Here is a 19,223-nt window from a genome sequence, read left to right as displayed (position 1 = left end):
AAAATCAAACATTTATCTTAAAAGCAGTAATACTAGAATGACAGGAAAGCACAAGAAAATAAATCTTCCCATGAGAGAAATTGATACGGAAAAAAGAGAAACACAGCTCACATAGAAGATAAATTCTTCGTAATATGAATCAGAGCAATGCTACCCCAAGAGGGAGCCCTCTGAGTTTCCCAGTTCACTTTCCTGCTCTTTGGGAAAAGCCTACATTGTCGTGAAATACACACACACACACACACACACACACACACACACACACACACACACACACACACACACACACACTGATTCATTTAAAGCACAAAGCTAGGTAGCATTTCCCAGGTCCCCTTATAGTGGCCACATGACTGAATTCCAGCCAATGGGAGTCAGAGGAAAGTGATATGTGCAATTTTGGCTTAGTATTCACGATTCCCTTGTATCTAATAGCCTTTTGTTTTATGAGACAAGGTTTCGCCGTATAAACCTGGCTGGCCTGGAACTTACCATATAGAGCAAGCTGACCTTGAACATATTGGTCTCTAACCTCTGCCTCCTGAGTGCTGGAATCACAGGTGGACAATATCATGCCTGACTTCAACACCCTTCCAGCCCTGTCAGCCATGGCTACTGTATTGTTTAACTAAGAACACTAATACAGATGTTTTCAGGGACAGTTGCCAGTACAAATACTGAGATATTATTTTCAGTGATGTGGAGACAATACAAAGCTGGTAGGCAGAAATCGAGATGGACCATCTGCGGAGAGTGGGTCAGAAGAAAATGGATTTTAGTGTTGAGAAGCCGCTGGCAAGCGATGGCATGTAGTCACAACATTTTATAAACTGTCACCTGCACAATTACCTGGAGGTAGCACTTCCCGTGGCTGTAAAATTGCACATAAAGCCAGAGGATTGATGATTGGAATAGGATGGCTGCTGGTAGTATATAAACCCTGTGTGTGCACCTGCACATGTGTCTGTGTGCATGTGTGTGTGTGCATGTGTCTATGTGCATGTGTGTGTGTGTGTGCTCATGTTCGTGTGTGTGTGTGTGTGTGTGTGTGTGTGTGTGTGTGTGTGTGTGTGTGTGTGTAGGATATTATTACATAATTTTAGAGTATTAATCTCGGTCTTCCGCTGTGGTCTTAAGGCACAAACTAAAACTAAGGACTTCAGTTTTTTTTTTTTTTTCAAAAGAATCTCTTATTTACCATAAGTAAATCACTGAAAAGTTGGCACTCAGTGGCTGGAAACCAAGCAGAAAATTTGGTCAAATAGCTAGCAGAGTTGAAATTTGAAATATCATTGAAAGTCACAGCCTAACATTTTCTCATGAAAAGAAGGACGGTAACCAATAAAATGTAGCACACTAACAATTAAGACGGCGATATCTTGGGGGATTTAGCACTCAAAGTGATTCCGGGGGCTCCAAGTAGCCCTGCACGCTCACCCTCCTTGCCTGGTGAGGCAGCCCCTCCTTTTCCTGCACAGAGAGTGCCTGACTTCCTCTGTGATCTTCCGTCAGCTTTTGTCCAGAGAGGCATTTTACAAGTGTGTGTCAACTCTGTTGATAGACACTTCTGCAACCACAGACATCTTTAAATCTCCTACTGTTCACACGTCCCACCATGCCCAATAGCTGAATACAAAAATCAGACCTAGTAAAGAAACTGTTTACAGGCCAAAATAATGACAAAATTTTCCTGTGTCAATGACTTGGGGAAGACTAAGGGTAAAACAGTATAATTTTAGGTTGGACTAAAATTATCATCATTTATGGGTACAAATATAAAAATATATATGTGTATATATATACATATATACCTATATCTTTGCATATATCATTATGTAAACTATAAAAATAAAAGGTGTGATAGCTAGAGTATATAAAATAGTTGTAATTATTTCATTAGCTGGTTAGCTGAGATATGAGCTCAATGCTAGCCCATGCTAAATAAAGTTGTAATGACAGAAATTTCTTCAAATAGTATATGGAAATCAACTTACACATATAGACAGTGGAAATTTTGGGGTTATTTTTTAATACCTGCTCCCTTTATGTACTTTAGTCAAGTTACTTAAGAACCTACTACAAGTTTGAGGACGCCATTGTTAAGGAAGTGAGTTTGTATCTGTGACTAGTTACTGGATATGCTCTGGGCAATGAGTCCAGTGATTTTAGAGGTGCATCAGAATTCTAATGTGGCAAAGGTCAATTGGTAGCACTTAACTTCCTAAAATAAAATGAACATGATGTCTATAGACTTTATCAAGGACAATAACAAAGCAGTAATCTAAAACTCCAGGATCTGGGCTATAGGCAATTGCTTATGGAGTGGTGATCTCTAAATTACATGAACAACCTACTTGTATAGTAGAATAAATTCCGGTTCTGGGAAGCTGGCATGGGAATTGAGCTCCTGTGTATAGTCATAATCTCTATCCTAATTCCAAGACCTGAGGGCTTTCAATGACAGAGAAATTTCATCAAAGGCGAAGCCAAGCATCCCTTAGGAAGTGGCTCCTTGCTTTGTACAGATAACCAACAGTGAGAAGGAGGATAAAGGTATTATAAAAGTAACTAAATATGTATCTGAGGCAACAAGAAATACTGGAGATCCAAAACACATCTCTGTATCAGACTGAAACGTGTGGGGACCTGTTTTAAAATTGCACCATTTCAAAATTTGAACCCCAGATCATGATTATCTCTTCAGATACTGGTGTATATATAAGACATGCATACAATGACAATCAGAGTGATCCCCGTAATGTATTTGTAACCTTAAGATAAGTTAATATAACCCATGAAAGAAAAATGTGACATTAATAATTTAGTAGATGTTCTTCAAGCCTCGTCTGTTTTACCAAAGTGGTCAATTATCAAAGATACATTGGCAGGAATGGCCCTAAGAGCCATCAAAGACAAATAATATAAAGTAGGACATTCTTATGATACCCTAGTTAGCTCTCCAGTCTGATAAACACAGCAGTAGAGTGGGGAACTGGGACATAGTGGAGTAATACATGAGCTATACCAAGATTGGGAATCTTGTAAGATCTCTCCAATATGGTTCTATAATGTGTCCTAAGTATGACTTCTTTGGGGATGAAAAGAACTGACTTGTCCATTCAAATAAGCAAAGAAGTCAGGAAGTGATTTATTTTCTTATGGCAACACTACTTCCACACGTACCCACCTTGTTTAAAATTAATTTCATTAGCTCTCTTGTCCTTAGCAGAACTTTAACCATGAATGCTGTGCTATTTATATGCTCTTATCAATTGTTGTAAGGGCTAACTATAGTAGTTCTTTCATGATGTAAAACTTAAAGATTTCTGGATAATTTTATAATAAAAAACCTGATATAATACACGTTTATCATGTTATATAAAATAATGTGTGTTTTCTTCACAGGTAACCTTTTATGTAGCTGGATCTCCAAAGAGCATAGACTTAAAGTCACTATCATTATACTGGACTTTCAGAAGTTTTCGGCATTTTCTTCATGATGCTTTATGATGAACAAAGTCAGATTTGGCCAGAATGTGTTATTGTAGCAGGCAATACTCCCTTTTCACTTGGCTGATTTATCATAAACACAATTCATTTGATGAGCTCCTAGCTTGGAATACTTCTAGAAACTAATGGAGATGTAGAGATGTACTAATTTCTAAAACCCTGGTGAGACTTGTGGAAGTGAGCATTCTGGATGAGGACTCAGAAGCCTCCAGTCTGAGGAAACAAGACCAGCTGAGGATCCGGCGAGGTGAGGTAGCTGTGGCTTGTTCTGGCTCTCTGATTTTCCAGTGTTCACCCCAATAACTGGCCTCAGGTTTGATTTTTATTTATTTATTTATTTTACAATACATTCAGTTCTACATAATAGCCACAGATTCCCTTGTTCTCTCCCTTCCTGCCCCCCTCCCCTTCCCACAACCCACCCCCCATTCCCATCTCCTCCAGATCAAGGTCTCCCCCGAGGACTGGGATCGACCTGATTTTATTAATAAGATTCTTTAAGATTCCTGCTACAGCAGATAGTCACATGTCCAGTGAATTTTCTGGCAATACGGTTTAGAGTGTGTTGGAACGCCGAGAAATAGAGAGAGCTCACTACATGTGGTGCGCTAACCAACTGTGGGTTTGGGTGATCCCCACCCCCATAGGTAGTTGAACAATGAGTCCTCAGTAGGCTCTGTTGTTTCAGGAGGCTTAGGAGGTACAGCCTGGCTAAAGGAAGTGTTACAAGGGGCAGCTCTGAGAGCCAAATGCTTCTCCAACCTCCCACTGATTCTCTCAGTTTCCTGCTCCCTGCTGCATGCCCACTCCCTGCTGCATGCCCACTCCTTGCTGCATGCCCGCTCCCTGCTGCAAGCCTGCTCCCTGCTGCATGCCCACTCCCTGCTGCATGCCCGCTCCCTGCTGCATGCCCACTCCCTGCTGCATGCCCGCTCCCTGCTGCATGCCCACTCCCTGCTGCATGCCCGCTCCCTACTGCATGCCTACTCCCTGCTGCATGCCCGCTTCCTGCTGCATGCCCGCTCCCTGCTGCATGCCTGCTCCCTACTGCATGCCTACTCCCTGCTGCATGCCCGCTCCCTGCTGCATGCCCACTCCCTGCTGCATGCCCGCTCCCTGCTGCATGCCCGCTCCCTGCTGCCATGCTTCACCACTATGCTGGACTCTTATTCCCCTGGAACCATAAGTGCAATAAATTCTTATATAAGTTGCCTTGGTCATGGTGTTTTATTATCAACAAAACAAGTAACTAATAAACCAATAAAATGAGACATTTAACTTCTTTGGATTGGGGAGTAAGTTTGGAAGATTTTAAATTATCCTGACTAATTGCTTTGATTGGCATTTCTAATACTTTATTGGATAAAAACAATGAGGTTGAGCCTCTTTGTTCACGATACTGAAAGAAAAGCTTTTCATTAGTGGCTATGATATTAGCTATCAGTGTGTCATATATGACCTTTATTATATTATGTATGTTCCTTTAGATCTATATTTTGGAGGTATTTTTTATAAGAGTATATTAAATTTTTCCAATACTTTTTGGCGTCTTATTAAGATAATCATATATTTTTTGTCCTTAGTTCTATTTAATATAGAATATCACATTCATATATTGCATGGCATAGACTACTCTTCCATCCCTCTAATACAGCTTTTCATGGTGAATTGTCTTTAGATCATGGGTTCATTGGATTCAGTTTGCAAGTATTTTGTTCATCTTACACATGTATGTTCACCAGGGAATATTTTATTTAGGCTTTTGTCTCCTAGTTTTCTTGTGGTGTCTTTGTATGGCTTTATTATCAAAGTGTTGCTGTATTCATGAAATTGGAAATACTCTCTTTTCAACTAAAAATATTTTTAGAATGATTGATTTTTTTCCTTCTTTGAATATCACTTCTTCACTTGTACTGACATCCTTTTAAGATAGCAAGAAGCATGAAAAGTTCAGAAGAGTCAGCTCTGCCAAAGTAATGCAATAATTTCCTTGTCACTGACTTCAAAGATATATATGAACTGCCTGATAAAGAACTCAAAATGGCCTTAAGGAAACTTAGCAAACTTGAAGAAAATACAGAACAATGGTTCTATGAAATCAAGAAGGTAACAGTGTAAAAAAGAAGAAAATTGGAAATTGTAATCATAGAGGAAAAAATGCCAAACAGGGACTCTAGAGCTGAAAAACACAGTGAATGAAATGAAAATTCAATAGAGAATAGCAGTGGCGGGACTGATTGAACAGAAGAATCTGAGCATTAAAGAAAGGATACTAGAAAATAGTCAGATGAGAAAAAACTAGAGGAAACAAAGAAAGCTTGTAAGAATCATGTGGCATTAAATAAACAAATACTTGTATTGGAGGAACCATGAAGAATACAGATATAAAGGAACAGAATAATTATTTAAAAAAAATAGCAGCAACAACAACAACAACAAAAACTAAGTTTGACTGGTGCTGTCTTAAAAGGTGAGTACATAAGAACTGGCCAGAGACCCATCTTTATGAGGGCTGGCTTGCAACTTGGGTATACAGGGTGGTCTTGGCTCCTGCATCACTGGGAGCTGGTCAAGTCTGGGTTCTACTGAGATAGACTTGAATCTTGTAATGTGAAGTTACAGGTGTCATAGTTTTAGAATAAGGCTGTCGAGCCAGCCTGATATTGGGCAGAACCCAGACCCTGTATCTGTGATGCCTACCTAACGCTTAAGTCAAAAGCACCAGCTTAAGCTGACCTGAGCCTGAAGCCCTGAGATACATGGGATAGCTCAGTTCTGACTGGGCTTAGACTCTTTGTCTATAGGGCTTAACCTGGCTTAGTGACCATAGGCATAGAGCCTATCCTGGTGCAAGGGTACCCTGGGGCTTGGTTTATGGCGCCAATCTAGTCCTGGGATTATTCTAGAGCAACAAATGCTAGGCTAAGTCTGGTCCAAGGACAGGTCTAGAATCTGATTCTACAGAACTAACATTCTACTGAGGTGGGCATTAAGACTAATGAGGTATTGGATCCAGTCTAGAGCCTGGGGCCAGTGGAGTCAGTCTGTGAGTTTGATACCCCAGAGACAAACCCTCAATTCAGGATTATCCTAAGGGAAACTTGGAAGCTCGGTTCACAGGTATCAGCCTGGATCCCGAGTCTAGAAAGGCTGCCTTAGCACTGATCAAGCAGAATCCCAAGCCCATAGGACCAGCCTGGACACTGAGTCCAACCAAGAGTATTAACCTAAGCCAACCAGGCAGTGGTGGCTCATGCCTTTAGTCCCAGCACTTGGAAGGCAGAGGCAGGCAGATCTCTGTGAGTTCAAGGCCAGCCTGGTTTACAGAGCGAGTTCCAGGACAGCCAGGACTATTTCACAGAGAAACCCTATCTCGGAAGAGAGAGAGAGAGAGAGAGAGAGAGAGAGAGAGAGAGAGAGAGAGAGAGAGAGAATTTACCTGGTCATTACGATCATAGGAGTCAGCCTGGCAGTCCTTATGCCTGCCATGTGTAGCTTCATGACTCCAGGGATGAAACCAGTACACAAATGACCTAGAGTTCAAGTCTATGACATAGGCCTGGAGTCTGAGGCTGAAGATCCCCTACATGCTGATGTGGGCTCAGGATTGAAGGCCAAGTCCAGAGATCAGCCTTCCATTCTGGAACTGTGGGTGCCTGCCTGGTACTATGTTTTACTGTGGTATAAAAACTATTGGGGTGTCTAATGTGTTGATGTCTCTTCCCCCATGGAGGGCATCTCTCTGGGTAGCTTACTGCTGAGGTTGGGGTTGTGTGTGAAACTCGGCTTCCAGCCTCTCCATGGGTCTCGTTTCTGTGCTCTTCCCAGGTGCTGTGATATGGTTCCTAGAGCTTTGGTGAGGTTACTGTGGTGTGTGGAAAATTGTTCAGATTTATGGATTCCTGGAAGTAGGACATCTGAAATTAGTTCCTATATAACATTTTAAGACAACAAAAACACGTTGGGATTAGGAAAGAGTTCTTTCAGTGGATGGTATGAGTTGCCCCAGCAAAAACCCAGGCATTTTTTTTCTATATATTTTTAAAATCTCTCTTCTCTTCTTCTCCTCTCCTCTCCTCTCCTCTCCTCTCCTCTCCTCTCCTCTCTTCTCTTCTCTCCTCTCTCCTCCCCTCTCCCCTCCCCCATTACCTCCATTTATTTTTTTTTATTGAAGGGGGCGTATGGAAGGCAGAGGACAACTTTGGGGACTCTGTTGTTTCCTCGAATGACATAGGTCTTATAGATCAAACTCAGGTCGACAGGCTTCCCGTCTAACAAATTTATCCTCTGAGCCATCTTGTTTATTTATTGTATGTGCATTGGGTGTGGCTGGCTATCCTTAATAATAAATTCCCACTCATGTGCAATGGGTCCATATACCCTAAACATGGCCTTTTCCACACACACCCAAGCCACGCTCTATTTAAAGTCGTACTGTTATAACACACAAAGCTCACTTGTAACTAGAGTGACTATTGACTTCTCTGTGGTCTGAGTGTAAAAAGCACAGCCACGTGTCTTAGATATTATTAAGATTTCTATCCATTCAGTTTCCACGGAGAGCAGTATATTGTCGAGGGCTTCCTTTTGCACCTTCCATGCAGAATGCTCCTGGGGAAAGACCTCTCTCTCATGGGCTGACGTTCGGCAGTTGACTTCTTCCACACTGACTAGTGTAATATTCAGTCCAGCTACACCAACTCAGACCAGACAATGGGCACCGAGACACTTCTCAGATCAAAGAATTCTTAAAGCATGTTGGGACCAGACAGAGGGAGAATTCTTTTTCTTTTCTTTCTTTCTTTTTTTTTTTTGTGAATTCTGCTTTCAATCTTTCTTAGAGGCTGAACTAAAGGGAGAGGTGAGGAATGAGCTCCCAAGTCCATAGAAACCCTCTTAGCCCATAAAAGGCTTTCCTGGCATTTGTCCCATTTGTTGGAGAAGATGACATCTCTCTTTCCTGTAACTGCTAATCAGCAGTCAACACCAATGTTGGACTCCACATCTATTTCTAGAAACCACCTTTCTTTGGCTGTTTTTTTGTTTGTTTGTTTTTTCAGTTCAGGAGTGTGACGGTTGGGAGCATGCAGAGCCATAGACAGCAGACTCTAGCCCACTGTCCCTACTCCTTATGTAAGCAGAAGTTGACTCTCCTCACTTAGAAAGACAACGCCTAAATCTGCCTCACAACAACAGCACATCCCCACAGCACCAGTTCCTCCCCCCCCCCCCCCCACGTCTCTGGAGTTAAGCTGGCTCTTCTATCACAGAAAGATCCTGATTTTAGACTGATGGTCCAGATTTGTTAGTAAGTCCGATATTTCACACGCTTCTCTCTTAGAGGTAAGAGCAAGTTGCATCAAGCAAATCAAAAAGCCATGCCTGTCAATAGCCCACCGTGGACAAGGATATGGTTTATGAAGCTGAGGCCCCACCCCCTCCTGAGGGACTACTGGCAGTTCATAGCTGCTGCCAGCAGCTGGGTTGCTTTCCTTAGGAGTGCATTAATGGTAAGTTGGCATGCTCCAGAAAAATGCAACCTCTACCCATGCTCATGCAAGGAACCCTGCTGAACCTCAATGAGTCACTAAACAAGCAAGACAAGAAAGCAAGAAAGGATTTGTTGAGAAGGAGCTGTTGGGTGGGTGGGGGGTGGAGGGTGGGGGGTTGGGGGGTGGGGGGTTGGGGGGGTGTAAGGCATGAGAGAGGGTAATCGGAATAAAAATGACCAAATACATTATATACATGTATGAAATTGTTGAAGAATCAAAAACAAAAAAAAATAGTAACTGAATTTTATGTCTTATAGTTTTGCAGCATGCTTTGTTGTTAAGCAACCCCCATTTGTTGTTGTTGTTTTGTTGTTGTGAAGGAATGTACAAGGCTCCAAATGAACAATTAATCTGTAAACAGATATAACTCAGGTTTCCTACAATAAGCCATCTGGGTGGGGGACATGGAGGAAATGGGGGCAGAGAGAGTCCAAGAGAAATCAAGGGAGAGAATTCTTTTTCTTCTGAGCCCATAGGTAAAGTCCTTGTAAACATGCCAGCCCCCAGCATGGAAAGGTGGCTCCTGCTGAGCAACACCTCCAGGACTCACAAGACAGATGGAAAGGATATCCACAGTTGTTTTCCGGCCTTTGCATGCCTATACACACACATAATAAACAAACAAATAAGTAAATGCAATTAGGAAAAATAACACTAGCTCCCAAATGCGTGCTTTCTTCATTTTTCAAGCTCCAGAGATAAATAAGATTGGAATTTGAAGTGGGGCATGGCTATTAGAAAACTAACGCTTGTTCCTGCCTTGGGCAATTTACTAAGTACCTTTAAAACTCAAGTGCCTTATATGCCATGTGGAGATGATACTTGCTTTGAGGATTAAAGGGGACCATCGGATAGCTCGTCACAGTTCCTGGCTTGAACTCTGGCTTTCTCTGCTGTCCTCCTTCCCTTCCCTCAGGTGTTCCTCTCCATGTCTCCCATCGTTGGCTGCTGCGTGGCTCTGGCCTTTCCTAGTTGCAGCTGTCTTCCCAAAGGCTTCAGTGTGTGTGTGTGTGTGTGTGTGTGTGTGTGTGTGTGTGTGTGTGTGTGTGTGCACGTGGGCTAGGTCTAAGCTGTTGTTATTACTCTGCTAATGAGTAAAATAAACTCTGACCAGAAAGCCAACATAAGACTTGGGTTTAGGAGATTGGAAAGTCGTGGGAAACTCCTTCCCATGACTTCCCACTCCATTGCATTTACTCGGTTGGGTTATGGCTTATATTTGCAACCAATTGCTATGGCCAGGGATTGAAAATATTAGGTTTTTTTTTCATCCCAAATAACACACCTCACCATTGAAGACCCAACCAGAGGTATGCACAGTCAATTGCCACAGTAATGAATATAATTAGAATAGATTCTTTCAATCTATATCTTCCACTACTAAATTCTCTTTAATGGCCATGTGATACTTTTTCTTCCAGTATTCTAAGTACAACTATTTACATATATAATCCAAAATGTCTGCTGTCTAAGTCTTCCCAAGTCTTTCTGCCTTAGGGGAATTTAATACTTTCATAATTAAATGAAATGAATTAAATCTCCATCCCACACACTAAGAAAGTCCAGAACTCTCGCCGTCTTGTGAGTCGTTGGATGTACTGTATCATCTCTTATTCCAAAAAGTTCTCGCTCACTGTTCTGCAGCTATAATCTTCCTCTGACAGCCTTTGGGTCCGAGTTCTCTGTCCTCAAGGTAGAACACTGTTTGGAGAGGCTGAGTTGCTCTTCTTAGGAGCGTATTCAATGGTAGGCTGCCATGCTCCAGAAAATACAACGTCTACCCAAGCTCACGCAAGGAACCCTAATTAAACTCAGTGGGTCACAAAACAACCAAAAAAAAAAAAAAAGACATGAAAATAAGGGGCCATTTGCTGAGAAGTTGTTCAGTGAGAGTGGGGGTAATGTATGAGAGAAGGTAATAGGAAAAATGACTAAAATATGTTACATACATGTATGAAGTGAAATAGGAATTAGTACTGAAAGGGGGAAGTATCTGAGCACTGTTCTTCCTATAGGTCCCATGGATCCATAGGAAAGCTAATTTCTTGATGGGCTGCTCCAAACCTTGCTTCCCATCAGTATGTCATCTCTGGATGACTCCTTCTAGCATACATCTGAAAATTTACAAAACCCGGCCTCCTCCACCACTCAATGACAACATTTTTAAATGCTCTTCCATTCAACGGAGTAGTATACATCATTCATTCAATAGTATAAATCTGATAGAACTGACAGTGTTCAATATTTAATTTTCTTAGGCTGAATTTCATTCCTTAGCTAAAATAGTCAAACTAAAGAGGAAATGAATATATATTCAAACATACGTTAATGGCTCTTCAAACTTTCAAGGTTTAAAGTGTAAATTGACAATATAAAACCCTGGGTACACTCTACAGTAACATGATTCTGGAGTCCCAGAACATCTTAGTTCATCTTTCCCATTCATTTGACACATAGTCTACATTTGACCACAGGGACTGAGAATCTCAAGTGTTTCCCAACATACAGACTTCCAGTCACTCTATTCCTATTAGTTCCATAGTTAGAATTCTGTACTCATTTTTCTGAGCCATAGGAGAGTATGAAACAGGTCCACAAAGGTAATATTCTTAGAGAGGATGTGAGGTCACGTCCCGTTCTGATGGAAAGATGCTCAATAGATCATCACCTCACCATTCATACATGTAAGACATAGTTGGCTTACACAAGAGCTGTGCGATTCCTGGTACGGTAGCTCGCCTCAGTAGACCCGGTGGACCAGTGGGTCCTGACGAGCCTGCTGGTAGATTGACTCAAGCTCTGCTGTGGTCTCTCACTTCCCTCCCTGGGTTTTGGCAGTACCCAGTTTTGCATATGAGCTTCTACCCAGTCCTTCTGTACTTTCTGAAAGTCACAGTTCCTTTTCTCTTCCTTTTTGTCCCCTTGTCCCCTTAGGCCAGACACGGGCTGGCACGACAGACTCTAAAGTAAGATCCAAACTGCTTCCAGATGTCCTTCCTAAAAGCTGCAAGCTCAGGAAGAAAGACAGTCAAGGCCTAATCCAGACTGAGTGTGACTGGATGTGTACCAAAGAGTCCACTTGTTGCTAATCAATACACGCATTGCTTCATGCTCAAGGCTCTTTTAAGAGTAAGAAAATGCATGTTTGCCCTCTTTACATTGTTATTACATTTACATGCCACAAGTAATGTGTAATTGTTCTTGTATTTACCTGATTGTTATCTTTCTTGCATTTTTTAAGGGGATAAAAAAAACATCAAGGTACACTACCATTCTGTGGTTTGGCCAATAGGCCAGATCTTAGGAAAGCATGACTGTATGGTTAGAGATCTGTGGAGACGGACCAGTGGCTGAGCCTTCTGACTTTCTACGTAGGCTGCCTAATTCAAAATCCGGCTCTACTGCCACTGACTTTCAGGGGCCGCAAATTTCTTACAGTTTATGTTTGGATTAATAGTACCTCCCTCGTGTGCTAATGGATGGAATGGATGTGGGGGAGTGCCTTGGAGATAGTCAGTCCTCTCTAAATGCTTACCATTGTTAATTCTTATAACTAGGCTGCAATGGCTGCCTAGGCTCAAACCTTTGTTCAGGCTGAAAGCATTTACACTAAATAGCATACGGCTCTTTAATCCAGAGAACAAAATTCGTTTTTGTTTTTCTCTGTCTTTATTCACTTATTTCCCAAAATCATAGTTAAAACCTAAATGTCATGTACTGAAAGAGATGCCAGGAACATGGTACCAAACAAGAAAGACAGGTTCATGTGAAGCCTGAACCCTAAAGAGAGGAGAAAACAAATGTAACGAACAACAAGATGGTGGGAGTGATGTCAGCTAGCAAGAGCGCTGGACAGAAAAGAACATGAACGGCCTCACACGGGAGAATGTGGACGGGAGATCACGGCGGAGGGAGCATGTTCTAAAACTGAGATTCGGATGAAGGCCGGAACAACAAGATCGTCCAAAGGCCTAACTCAGCGCTCTCCAAAAGAGGAAAAGGCTGGTGTCCATGTCACGAAAACGGAGCGGTGTGATTGAGGCGGCGGACACAAAGTGTCCCAGGCAAATGCAGAGGCACGGTCAATGTTGGCCACATGGAGCTCTGTGTCTCTCTTGCTCTCCTCTCGTCAAGTTTAGACTTCACACTGAACGAGACGGGAAGCGTTGGGAAGGCTAGCGTGAGTAAGAATGTGATCGGATTTGATCAGATTTCTCATTCTACATCAATCACCGTCGTGGTCAGGCGGAGGATGGGCTCTGGGAGAGAAAGTGGACAGTGGACTAGCTACGGCAAGGCCCTAAAGCAAGGCCACTGCAGGCAGGAGGAGATGACTCTGACAGAATGCGGAGGAGGGATGTGTAGGAAGGAGCGGCAGGGTGAGAGAGCAAGAGGAGGGTCAGGAATTACTTGGTTGTGGTTTGAGAAGCCAAGTGACTGCTGCTGTACTGAACCCAGAGATTCTGCATAGAAAGATAGTGGGTTTAGAGAAGAAAATCGCATGGCTGTGTATGGCTCTTTCAATTTGACCACTTGCACTGAATAAAAGGCTCATTTTTCACACTTCTTCGGTGTTTGCATAGGAGTGAGGAATCCTAATGGATTAATGGAAAAACATGACCCTCCCTGTCTTACTAATGTTTGTGCTCTATTTACACAGACATTAATATGTAAGTAACTTTTTGGCTAAAATCTTTTGATATTTTATTAAGATTACAAATCTTCATATTAAAGTCCAATGAATTGCAGACAGACTATATTGTAGAGGGAATCTTAAAAGTTCTTATTAATAAAATCAAACCTGTGAGCCAGGTATTAGGGTGAAGCTGGAAGATCAGAGATACAGAACAAGCCACAGCTACCTCACCTCGCCGGATCCTCAACTGGTCTTATCTCCTCAGACTGGAGGCCTCTGAGTCCTTATCCAGAATGGGTCTCAGCTGAACTGCTGCTCCAAAGCCTAAAAGCTTAACCAGGCCAAATGCTTAACCAGCCAAATGCTTCTAGTTTCTGATCCTCATGCCTTATATACCTTTCTGCTTTCTACCATCACTCCCTAGGATTAAAGGCTTGCTTCCTGGGATTAAAGGCGTGAGTCACCATGCCTGGTTGTTTCCAGTGTGGCCTTGAACTCACAGAGATCCCAGATGGATTTCTGCCTCTGGAATGCTAGGATTAAAGGTGTGTGCTATCACTGCCTAACTAGTGGCTGTTCTGTTCTCTGACCCCAGATAAGTTTATTAAGGTACACAATATTTTGGGGAACACAATACCACCACACTATATTGTGTAGGGGTAGACATATATATGATAAAGGCAATATAAACAGCAAAGGTGACATTTATCAACATTCAGAACAGTCTAAGGGTAAGAACCAAAGAGCTTTAAATGTATTAGTAAAATCTTTTATATAAATGTCCCAAAGGGTGAAATAAATACTTATTGTTCCTTAAGTTTCACGCATATGAAAACTGTATATATGACAGATACCAAAATAAAAAGAGAATTCATGATGTTCTGTTGTATAAGAAGCGCAAGTGATTTCTAATAGCATCTTTCCTCCAATCGATCACAACCTCTACAAGGGAAGAGCCTGTTTCAGCCTCTTTGGACACTCAGTTCCTGCCCACATTCATTCTTTGATGCATGATGATCCAAAGCTTCTCAACATATCTGTCTGTCTATCTATTTATCTATCTATCTATCTATCTATCTATCTATCTATCTATCTATCTATCTATCATCTATCTTCCTTTGTTGTAGACAGACTAGGGAACAATTAGAAGATATGTAGCATGAATCTTAAAAGTTTTTATTCATGAAAATAAAACCTAAGGCCAGTTATTGTGGTGAATACTGGAAGATCAGAGAAGCAGAACAAGCCACAGCTACCTCACCTCACCAATTCCTCAGCTGATCCTGTTTCCTTAGACTGGATGCCTCTCAGCTGAACTGTGCTGCTCAAAAGCCTAAAAGCTTAACAAGCCAAAAACTTATAGTTTCTGGCCTCCACACCTTATATATCTTTCTGCTTTTTGCTATCACTCCCTGGGATTAAAGGCTCACTTCTTAGGATTAAAGGTGTGTCACCAAGCCTGGCTGTTTCCAATGTGGCCTTGAACTCACAGAGATCCAGAGGGATTTCTGCCTCTGGAATGCTGGGATTAAAGGCGTGTGCTACCACTGCCTATCCTCTATGTTTAATATTGTGGCTGTCCTGTTCTCTGACCTTAGGTAAGTTTATTAGGGCGTACAATATTTTGGGGAACACAATACCACCACAAGGATAGTGCAAACTTCCTATTTGCTTTTTACCAATAAACTGCTTTAAACCACAGTCCTTAAATAACTGGTGAGCACATCACAGCTGCTTCTGTCGGTTTCCTCGATATAATTCTGATCCTGGACATAAGGAGGTCATTTAGCAGCATCCCCTGGACTGACGGGGAGATTCAGCGTGTCCTCAGAAGCTCCTATGGAGCTCACATGGAGGTGAAGGGTGGGCTTCTCCTCTTTCCTTGGCAGCTCTGTGAGGGCTAGAAGCCTTAGCCGGCCTGCACTAATGGTGCTTAACAAACACCAAGCTCAAGTAGCCCGTGGCGAGCTCATTGTTATACAAGCAGATGCACAGCAAGATTATGATTTTTTTTTAATTTGGGAGAATTGAACCATGTCTCAAGCATACATTAAGCTGAGATAATGAGTTTGGAGGAAGACACACTCTTCTCTATTGTCCAGTTTTTCATAACAACAAGATTTAAGTTTCATAATTACAAAAAGGAGTATGTTTCGAATGTCAAATTTATTTATTGAACTGCTGTGGACCCTGCTCTGGCCAGACAAAGATGAACAAAGCAGAAGCCCTGGTTCCCTGTGGTCAGGCTCCTTCCAAAAAGGCAGGGAGAGGAGCAGGGGCCCCTGCTACCTTCTCTTCAAGGCGGGCAAGGACAGGAGTATTAGAGAGCCATGCAAAGTGGGCGGCAGGTAGCTGCAATGACTTTGAAGGAACCAAAGGTCTCTTAGTTCACTTTCCGTTGCTGTGACAAGTAACAAGACCAGAAGAAATTTGGTGAGGCAAGTGTTTGTTACATCTTGTGCTTTACCGTCCATCCTCAAGGGAAGCCAAGGCAGAAGCCTAAAGCAGAAAGCCCGGAGGGATGCTGACTTCTGGCCTGCTACCAGGCTTGGAGAACTTCCTGTCACATATAACCTGGCCCACCTGCCTAAAGATGACCCCACCTACATTAAGTAGCAATCAATAAAATGCTTTACGGATATGCTCACAGGCCAATCTAAAGGAGTAATTTGTCAACTGAGGGTCCATCTTCTCAAGCGTGTCAAATTGAAAACCATGGTCAGGCATCACAGATGGTCTGAATCGTATTGGCTCTTTTGTGAGAGCCTCGGTGTACCTTCAGCCACTCCGGTCTCACCTTCCTTACGGTGACTCCAGGATGGCAATGCCCAACACACAGGGTTGGCTGGAATCGTATGTCTGATGCTCGTAGGGCAGTGTCTGACCTAGCTAAGTATGGATGCTGCGTGCTGTTTCAGAGTGAGCTCTGGGAACAGACAGAATGATGGACACATGATGAGTGTTAAGTGGGTACCTTCTCTTCCCCCCGCCCCAAACATTGTGCTTGAATGTTACCACAAGGTGGGTCTCTCTTCATACAGTCAAGAAGTCCAAAGGCTTCACAGTGTGGGGTTGATGTGGACATTTCAAAGATCATAAAACTCCCTCAGGAGTTAGACAAGTTGTGCCCAGGGAAGTTCTCACAAGAGGCCATTGTAAAACGTCCTCATTCCTCTGAACTTAACTTGAAAAATGTTCCCACTAAAGCCCAATGGGAGTTTTATGTGAGAAAAGGATAGAATTAGGTCTTGTGTATTTTTAAAGGGTCATACAAAAAGGCAATGTCTAAATTTTTTACAGATGGTAGGCGAAGGGCTGATGCAGTTGGCCAAAACTGACCTTTTATGCTTCCCTAAAGCAAATATTTACTGAGAGAAACTCAACTATACTATACTAGCAATGGAAAAGAAAATCCCTGGATGCTTACATTGGATAACCCAGCACACAGGCCCTGCCAAATACAGTTATAAAAATCAATAAGAATATTTTCCATGCTACCTGTTTTCAGCCTTCCCCAAGACTTTGCTCTGTACTTGCTTTTTCTCAAGGACAAATATGTTTCTGAGGAAAAATAACATTTCTATGAGGCTGGCCTTGTGGACCTCTATGCACCTCGGGACCCTGACTGTTTTGGGGCACCATCACTGCTACCACAGTGGGGCCCACAAAAGGATGCGCCCGAGAGAGACTGAGCCAAGCCTTCCGGATTCTGAACGGATGGGAACTTCTTCCAGAAAGGAGCGCCTTCCCACTTTCTTTTGGAGAGGGAGATAGGTGCCAGGAATGTCTATGTTGTTTTGGGCATTAAATGACTCTTTAAAATCCCAGAATTTTGATGAGCTCTGTAAGAGAAAAGAAGTTCAAAACACAGAAATCCATCAAACCTGAGTGGCCAACGCTAAAGAGTTATCACAACACATAAAGAATTTGATGAACTTGAAGATTTTGTTGGGAAAATGGAAGGACGGGACTTGGTAGTGCCCCACATGCCTGTCATTTACAACTTCCTTGTCTCCCTCTTGGGCAGCGCTTTCCAAGTCCTTTTTGACATGTAGGTCTGTAAAACGGAATTTGCTGTGCAGCTTATGGCTGCAAAGCTAGGCCCTCCCACTCTTTCAATCCAGGGAAAAGCAAAGTAGTGGCAATATACACAATGAATTTCTCACCGAGTTGCCAGTTAAACATTTGAATTAAAAGACTGTAGAGATTTGTATCTTTTTAGAAAATAAGATCAACGTGAGACAAAACTAATTAATAGTTTTAAAATTCATAAAAGGGGTTGTATCTGTAAAGGATGTGAGGGAGGTGTCAGAGTCCTAGGATGTGGATTAGGGCGTCATACACGGCATTTATCAAATCTCATTACATTGCATAATTGGAATTTGTAAAATGTTTAGTTTACTGTAAATAAACTTTATTATAAAAATACTTTCAGTTGACAAATGGCGTGTGTGTGTGTGTGTGTGTGTGTGTGTGTGTGTGTGTGTGTAGGGTGATGTTTCACTATTTCTATATCTTGTAAGGATCAGATCAAGATAATTGACATCTCTCACCTTGACAAGTCATTTTCTTTGTATTAAAAACATTTAAAAATAACCTCTGTTAGCTGTTTAAAGAAATTTGTTGCCAAACGCAGGGATCCTCCTTGCTACAGTCCACGAGAACGTATTCCCGGCTAACACCCTGTGTGCACCATCCTCTTCCTTTTCCTGAACACTTCCCAAGTATAGCACCCCACTCCCCCCCCCCCGCGCCCTTGTCCACTATTCCCTTTGCTGTGTTGGAGCTTTTGAGCTTGAGGTAGACACTTCTCTCTTGTCTTACCTGTTTCAGGGTCATATAAAGAATATTTGCCCTGACCAATGTCCTAAAGAATTTCAGCTATGTTTTCTTTTATTAGCAAAATTGTTTGGAGCCACACATGTAAGCCTTGGAGCCATTTTGATGTGAGTGTGGACAGAATGTACTTCCTTCTGATGCACGTGGATATGCACTTCTTCTAGAACATCTTTTACTGGAAAAAAAAAAAAAACACCCTTTCCAAAGTGTGCATTCTTAGCACCCTTGTAAAAAAAAAAAAAAAAATCAGTTGTGCACTTATCTCTGGGTTCTCCAGGTTGTCCCATTCGCCTACTGTCTATTTTTGAGCGGGAACTGTGTTGTCTGGGTTATTAATATTTTTCATATATTTTGATGTTAAGCACTGCAATATTGTAATTGCTCAAGATGGCTTCAGCTATCTCAGGATTTTTGTGCTTCCACACAAATTTCTGAAGATTTTTTTTTTCAATTTCTATTTTTAAAAAGTCGTTAGAATCTTGAGTAAAACTTCATAAAATCTGTAGGTAGCTTTATATAGTAGGGACATTTTAACAATATTAATTTTTCCAGTTCATGAACATAGGATGTCTACTCGTTTTATTTTAATATCTTCAGTTTTTTCACTGATACTTTATGATCTTTATTAAATAGATAATTTACTTTCTTGGGTAACTACTCCTGGACTTTGTATTTGTATCTTTTTT

The sequence above is a fragment of the Peromyscus maniculatus genome, chromosome 13 (genome assembly GCF_049852395.1).
Source record: "Peromyscus maniculatus bairdii isolate BWxNUB_F1_BW_parent chromosome 13, HU_Pman_BW_mat_3.1, whole genome shotgun sequence".
Lineage (NCBI taxonomy): Eukaryota > Metazoa > Chordata > Mammalia > Rodentia > Cricetidae > Peromyscus > Peromyscus maniculatus.
This window is presented reverse-complemented; position numbering follows the sequence as displayed.